Source organism: Hetaerina americana, unplaced genomic scaffold (genome assembly GCF_022747635.1).
Source record: "Hetaerina americana unplaced genomic scaffold, ioHetAmer1.1.p SCAF_10, whole genome shotgun sequence".
Taxonomy (NCBI): domain Eukaryota; kingdom Metazoa; phylum Arthropoda; class Insecta; order Odonata; family Calopterygidae; genus Hetaerina; species Hetaerina americana.
This window is the reverse complement of record NW_027286070.1, coordinates 72453619-72461581: the sequence shown is the minus strand read 5'-3', so window position 1 is coordinate 72461581 and position 7963 is coordinate 72453619.

Here is a 7963-nt window from a genome sequence, read left to right as displayed (position 1 = left end):
GCATTTCTTCTTGTTAGATCATGTGTTTAGTGGACCCCTGACAAGTACGAGTGAAAAATGCAGTGAACGATTGAACAGCGGTAAGCCCTCAAATTTTGCTTTGGACTGGGGAAATCAGGTACAGAGACATTGACCATGATTCCCCAAGAGTTCAAGGATTAAACCATACCACAAACTACAGTTTTGAATTGGCACAGGCTCTTCAAAGATGACCGAGGGATTGTGGAGGATGAGGCCCACACTGTATGGCCATTGATGTCCAGAACGGACAACGACATTCAACATGGGCGTGAAGTGCTGAATTCAGACCATCATTTGAGTGTTTGCATGATTTCAGATCTTATTGGCACTGACAAAATGACAGTGCACACCATTATCACTGAAAATTTATTGATGCGAAATATCTGGGCAAAACTTGTCCCAAAGGTCTTTACAGATGACCTAAAGCAGAGCGGAGTGTCGGCTTTCAAAGACTTTCTGCAATGGGTTGAAGAAGACGGCGGGGACTTTTTCATCAGTCCCAACTTGGCACCAGCAGACTATTTTCTATTCCAAAAAGTGTAATTCTACTTCAAAGAACACCACCATGGGACCACCAAGCTTGAACCGCATACCCTTGAGGACCTCTATGAATTCACCGACCAGGGACCCTTCGAGTTGAGGAAAAGCTACTGGCAAAAGTGGGTCAACACTCAAGAGATGGACTTTGAAGAATTTTGATGCATGGTAGCTTTTTCTGAAATAAATTTATAATTCAGAAACCTTTTCCAGTACTATTTATACAACCCTTGCATTGGCATTTAGTAAAACAAAAATTCCTGGTTTTCAATCTAGTGCGCAGTGTTTTAATATGCTTCTTCTGAATTATTCCCTGCGTTAGCTTTTAAATAAACATTCTTCTAATTTAAGTTTTCTTTAAATTACAATACTGGAGTTTAAAAAATCCAAAATACTTTTCCCCATGAAATAATAATAGTTTAATGCTGATTAAATTTCCCTGATGCAGAGTAAAACAAAGTTCTAAAATGGTCACCATTTGATTCATATAACTCTAAAAGTGTTATGTCATATTTAAATAATTTTGGAGCCACTTAATAGCGCGATTTTTAACTAACTTTGGTGACTGTTCAATGTAAACATTTCTTGAGGACATGCAAATATTTTCAAACTCATTCTTCAGTTAACTTGTTAGAGAAAGAATTTAAAAAAATACTTTTTATTTAGGTAACTTTTTTACAAAGGCCTAATGTATCTAATCAAAAACAATGTGGTTTGGAGGAAGGATTCTTTGATGAGGTAGAGGAGTAGCGGTGTTTTCAGTTGATGATCTTGGAAGGTAAATATTTGTGATTCAACTAACATGTCCTCCCGCAAGATGTCTCTTCAATTTTCTACAATTTCCAAGTTTACTTTATTTAAAGACTGCCCAAAAGAACAATTAGAGGGCAGGCCCTTTGCTTGCACAATCAAAAAATGCCAAACTGCCTACTAAAGGTGGGCACTGAACCCAAAGAAATCAGGAGCGGGCAAGGGCAGCCCATGTGATGCCTTCTAAATGGATAGTTGAGGGCAGTGGTTCATTTCTTTGCACTTGACTTTTCAGGGAAACCACATTAAACATGAAACATCATTCCAAAGAAACTGCGGGAGATGCCGCAACAGTAACTTTTAACGGAGTCATCCGCTAATGTGCATTTCAATGCAACAATTTCAGAGCATAAAAATCATCCCAGTCAAGGCGAATGATTTTTACGCTCTGAAATTGTTGCAATGAAACATCATCTAAATTTAATTTTGTTTCATTAATCAGATTGAAAAATATATATTTCTAAAAAATTGGTTTAAAACCAAAATGGGAGACCTTAGCTCTCATTTCGATAAAATTACCAAATCTTGAAAAAACCTGTAAACTTGGACTAAATGAAATGAAAGACACTGGCTGCAGTGGTCTAATCTACAGTTCAATAGTGTTGAAAAGGGCCCACCGATCAGGAACTAATATCATACGAGTTAATATGAGAAAGACCTGTCAAGGTATTGTGGAAATGATCCTACTCTAACCTTGAAAATTCTCTTGATTTTTCCACTGCTGCACTTGATGGTGAATGGGGAAGACAGAGCTTCAGCCATATTTTACAACGTAATGTGGCAAAGGTGAGTAGCCACAGAGTGATAAGGGCCATGCTTTGCGAGTCAACGAGTATTGGGATGGTGATGTAGCTAACGTACTAGCTTCACACCCAGAGGACTCAGCTTTGAATCCCGACAGCTGCAGATGTTTTTCAGTGGTATCCCAATCCCTACTTGAAATTCTTTGTGGAGAGCACATAGAGAGAGTACGCCGTCCGTCGGATGGGACGTTACCCTGCAGACCCCTTGGCGCCTTTCATTAAGAGTAGGCTAATGCCGATGGCGGGTTCCTCTCTATCCTTAATCCTTTCCCTATCCATCCCTAATGGCACAAATGACCTCAGCTGTCAATGGCCTCCCCTAAAAACTGCTAATACTTGGCAAGTCAAGTTCCATATTCAGGATGAGACGAAATGGCATGTTAGGGTTAGTTTGCTATTCATTCCGAAATGATGGCTCTTTGAAATGTCAATCTCCCCAGAGGAACACAAAAAAACAGGAACTATCTCCAATTTTGAGGCATCCCAATGATAAATTAACAGCTCGACAAAAAATGAGAAATTCGAAAGACTTTTCCAAACAGTAATATGGGTGCCAGAGGTTTAAATACTGATTTGAATGAGCAGCCCTTGCCACTTGACTTTTTTTCATTATTTTAATGTTAATGACCGCGTGAGTCACATGAATGGGAAACAAATTCAACCATTGCTAATTATCACACAATACAGTACTTTCAAACAGAAAGCAAAATACCAATTAGAGTGCTAGTATGGTAATTAACAGGAGGGAATGGCCCAGGATATAAACCCCATCCAAAACTGGGAATCTCATGCCAAAAATGCAAATTATCATAGTATGTTTTGCAATTTATATTTTGAGTCTTGACAACACCAAGTGCTTTAGGCGCCATCTGACGTTTCCAACTAAAAGTTTGACCCTTTTAGCGCTAACTTTCCACAGAACATTTTTCTCTTTGATCATAACTTGTGTTGTTTACGGTGATTCGAAAATTTTGTCTCAGTGAAAATATGGGGTTAACTCGTGAACTCGTGTGATTGTTTGTAGTGTCGTCGCGCCAGCATGGAGCGCACCGTCGAGCAACGCTACGCTGTGAAGTTTTGCGTTAAACTCGGGAAATCCGCGTCGTAGACCTTTGAACTCATTTAACCGGCTTGTGGGGATGATGCCTTAAGCCGCACAAGAGTTTTTGAGTGGTACAAAATGTTTAAGGAAAGCCGGGAGTTCGTCGAAGACGAGGCGTCGGACGCCCGACGACCGCTCGAACCGATGCTCAGGTAGCCAAAGTGAAATATGTTTTGGACTTTGACTGGCGTTTAACCATCGCCCTTGTCAGTGAGGAGACCGGCCTTTCAGTCGGAACCGTCCACATCATTGTAACAGAGGATCCTGCGATGAGGAAAGTGCGCGCGAGGCTGGCGCCGAAAGTCTTGAGCGAGGAACAAAAACTGTCGCGGGTGGAAATTTCGCAAGAAATTTTGGACTGCGTCCAGGAAGATGAAGATTTTCTCGACAACGTCATTACCTCAAAGGATATCTCAAAAGGAGCTCAAAGGATATCGGTTCGACTCCATCGAGGCGGTTCAAGCGGCGACGGCAAAAGCTCTCAACAATATTCCGGAAACCGACTTCCAGCGGGATTTTGACGAGTGGCAGACGCACCGAACTAAGCATGTATCGATGCAGGAGGAATGTATTTTGGAGATTATTAAGTAATTGTGATGATAACTGCAATAAATTTAGATTTTTGGAACCAGTCCCGATACTTATTGTACGGACCCTGTTATATGTACGGTAGTTAATTTGGGAATCAATCACACCGAGACCAAATCACTCAGCTCTCTCAGCAAGTGCAGCAGGAAATACAGCCCGGACAGGCCTCCCCAGTGCCCCCGGAACTACGAACCTTCGCTTTCTTACGTCCAAGGCTCCGGCACAATACACCAAGGTTCCCGAAGACGATGATTGATTGCGATTGTTTCATTCATTTAAGAATGATAGAAATAGGGCTCAATTAATGCGACGTGATGTACAAGAATTGGCTAGGGATTCTCGCGATTCCACGGATTGGCTGACGAGTGTCGACCATATTGTGTACAACCGTCTTCGAGAATTGTCAACAGTGGAGTCCCATGGTTGGTAAGTGGCCTTGCGTTGATCGGACGCTTAGGGAGACCAACCCCTTTGTCTCTCTCCCAATGTAATACCGGCTCACGCACCCATGATCATTATTCAAAACTAGTCCCAGCAGCGGTTCCCAGCAAGCGGCGGACGCCATGGCAACACATCGAACTCATCTTTTTTCTATATAATCTCCCTTGACTTCGACACACTTGGTCCAGTGTTTCTCAAACATAAGTTCTTTCCCAGAAGTGAGAGTCTGGAAGGCTGTAGAAATATCCTTATCCTCTCCCCTGTCTTAACTTATTCATTGGACGCAAAGCGCTTCCCAGAAATGTATTCCAGTTTGGGATCAGATGGAAGTCTAAGGGTGCTAAAGGGGAGAAAAGGGGGGATAGCCGAGCAAATCGCACCCTAAATCCCGTAGTTTTCCCATCGCCACAACGCACCTTCGTGAGCAGGTGACACCAGGCTGTCCTGGTGAAAGGTGATTTTTTTTTCTTCTTCAAGCCAGGTCTCTTCTCGCGAAGTTTGGCATCCAGCCGGTCAAGAAGGTTGGAGTACCGTATTTCCCCATCGATAACACTCATCTTATGTATAACGCGCATCCAGAACTTGGTAGTTATCATGAATTTGGGTAGATTCCGCACGGCAAGGGCTTCATAGTTAGCTTGAACGTGTTTAGATGCCGCGAAACTGCACATGTATGTTTATTGTGTGCAAAAATACATCTATATCCACGTACTAATAAATGGTAACAACCAATGAATGCATGGAATCATCATTGCCTGCGGCTATATCTACCGTAGGTACACAGAAGATTAGAGCCAGGTGATTGTAATTAACTGCAAACTACAGAAGGATAAAAAATATACAATATTTACAAGCCAACACAATATACCACCTTATCGCTTGTTTGCTTTCGTAAGTCGAAACGAGACATAGGTTTGCACGCCCTTTCATTGCTACATAAATTAACTTTCAGCAAATCAAATATAAAACATAAGTGAATGAATGAAATAGATTTGTCTTGTTTCCTTCACTTCGCTTTGCTAGTATCGGCGCTCAATTCGAGTGATCTACCTGTGCTATCATACATATATTTATACGTCTAGTACGTGAATTACTGTGTGTTAGAAAAAATGAAGTACATAAATTATACGTGCCTTCTTTTTCTCATGGATTTATGAGATGAAATAACTGTAGCAGTAGCAGATCTATATAAAATAGAATAAAATTAGGAAGGCACGCTCCCAGGCTAATTTATTTTTGTGAGAATCCTCTTTAAAGCATTTTGTGCATAGGCGTGTGAATGTTTGGAGTTTTCAAGTTTCATTTTACGCGCATCGTCATTTTTTTCCATCATATGAACTTTTTTCAATCGATAACGCGCGCGTTATCGATGGAAAAATACGGTAATAATAACTCTATTTGTTCTACCTTATTCAAGGTATTCAGTTAACAGGATGCCTTTCGCATCCCGAAAAACACTGGCCATGATCTTTCCGGCATATGCGATCGACTTCGCTTTTTTTGACGCTGAACCACCAGCTTCCACCCACTTGCTTTGACTGCTGTTTCGTTTCTGCCGTGTAGAGGTCATGCCATGTCTTATCCATGGTGATAAATCGACGCACAAAATCGGTCGTATCGATTCAAACATTGTTGCTAAAATCGTTCTTGCATATGCTTTTAATCGGCATTCAGCAAATGGGCATTCACCTTGCGCATTCCTAATTCTTTGTGCAAGATGTTTCGCTTCCTTTCTTCCGATATCCCCCCACGGTCTTGGCCATGTCCCCAATCAACTTCACTTGCCTATCGTCCGACGCGATATCGTGCACCTTTTCGATGGCTTCCGGTTTTTGGCCATCCTTCTTCACATGGATCATCTTCGAGGGATGTGCGACTACGCTCATTCATTCCGCTGCCCACTTTTTAACGGTTGATATTCAAGCAGCAGACTCCCCGTACACTTTTGTCAACACCGGATGAATTTCCATCCAAAACGAAGACCGTACGAAATTCAACTTTTTCCAGTTTAACGAAAAACACGAAAGACGTCTACCGCAACAATACATGTACACAAACTACTTGAGAGAAAAAGTTGAAACCCAGTCTTACGAACTGATGACGCGTACATCCGGGCAGGAATCATAAATTTTCGCTGATTGGAACACTATCTTCTGTGTCAGGCCGAGAACTCTTCACCTTACGCTTGTACATGGTATTGTCACCGGCAGCCAGATGTGTGTATACAAGCGTGTCAGTTACAGAGGTCTTTCAGGATGGAGCCAATATAACCAAGCTTCCGAAAGTTCTACATACCTTGCCACCTCCAAGATCGATTCCCCTACTGATAAAAAATGGGTGGATTATCCACTGCAGGGCCACGTACTTGCCATGGCCACACCAGTTTGTGCATTTCCCTTGGCAGCTATCCCAAAAACCATTGGTGGTCAATGTAATATTTAGGATTTGTCTTCCTGGACCAAATTCTTTTGCAAACCCACAATTTTACTTAAAGAATGTGGCAGGGCTTTAAAAACAATCCCCCCAGGATCATATTTGGGTAAAAGGTTGATTTACAGGATGCCTTTCGGCCGATTCCCATTCAAATGCTTCATAGAAAATTCTATGGTATCTTGCGCACATACATAAATACAATCATTAAAGTTGGAATCGGTTGCCCACGGGGGAATGGTTCTGGCTACTACCATCATGCAAAGGTGGGCCAAAGCTGTGCGTGACCAAGTCTGCAATTATTCAATGTCCAAATTATTGCTTATTTAGGTGATTGGTTGCTTGCATTGTCTTCATATTAGACAGTGTATGTATGTATTGTTTCTTTCTTAATTTATTAAGAGAGAAACCATTTCATTGATAAAATGGACAGGACTTGGGTATTACAAGTAATGAAAAGAAAAACATTTTAGTACAGACTAGGCAAATGCATTACTTAGGTGTTAAGATTAACACAATTCTTGTGGAGTTAGATCATAGTACTCCCTCAAGAATGTGCATTACATCATCTCAGTCATTACGCAAATTTGACAGCAGGGCATTCCCAAGGCTATCGGATTCATCTCGTGGTGTGTACTCATCATGGCCTTACCTTATTTTGTCAGCAGAGAGATCTTGCTCAGCGCCAAGTGAAATGGGCCCACGAATTGTGCGATGAGTAATTGAGGCACGGCCCTAGGATTCTCCTTCACCATAGATGTCTACTCTAATGAAACACCGCTCCAGGTAGCGTGGGTAATTCCAGCAATGGATATTATGGAAATATGGGGATTACACGAGGAGAAGCACATCTTTAGGACAGAAGCGTTGGCAGCTTTGACAGTAGGGACACCTGCACTGGCAGTGCCTCTGGAATACACTGAGTTAATGGTATTTTGTGATAAGCAGTGTACACTCTTTGTCAAAAAACCTTCATTTCATTTTCCTGATGTAAAAACGCCTGTATCTTGATATACTAAGGGATATGTCCCACAATGCAACCTGGTGGTGGTACATCTCTTCCTCCCTGAATCCATCCCTCCTGGACCGTTCTCCCTCCCTTTGCCAGCTTGGCCTCTCATTTGTCAGCGACCGGGTCGGTATATAGGTGGGACGAAAGCCGAGTCAGCAATCACTCGAATTAGCATAAGAGGTGTGCCACCGGCTCTCTCTCTCTCTCAAGTAAGGGCTT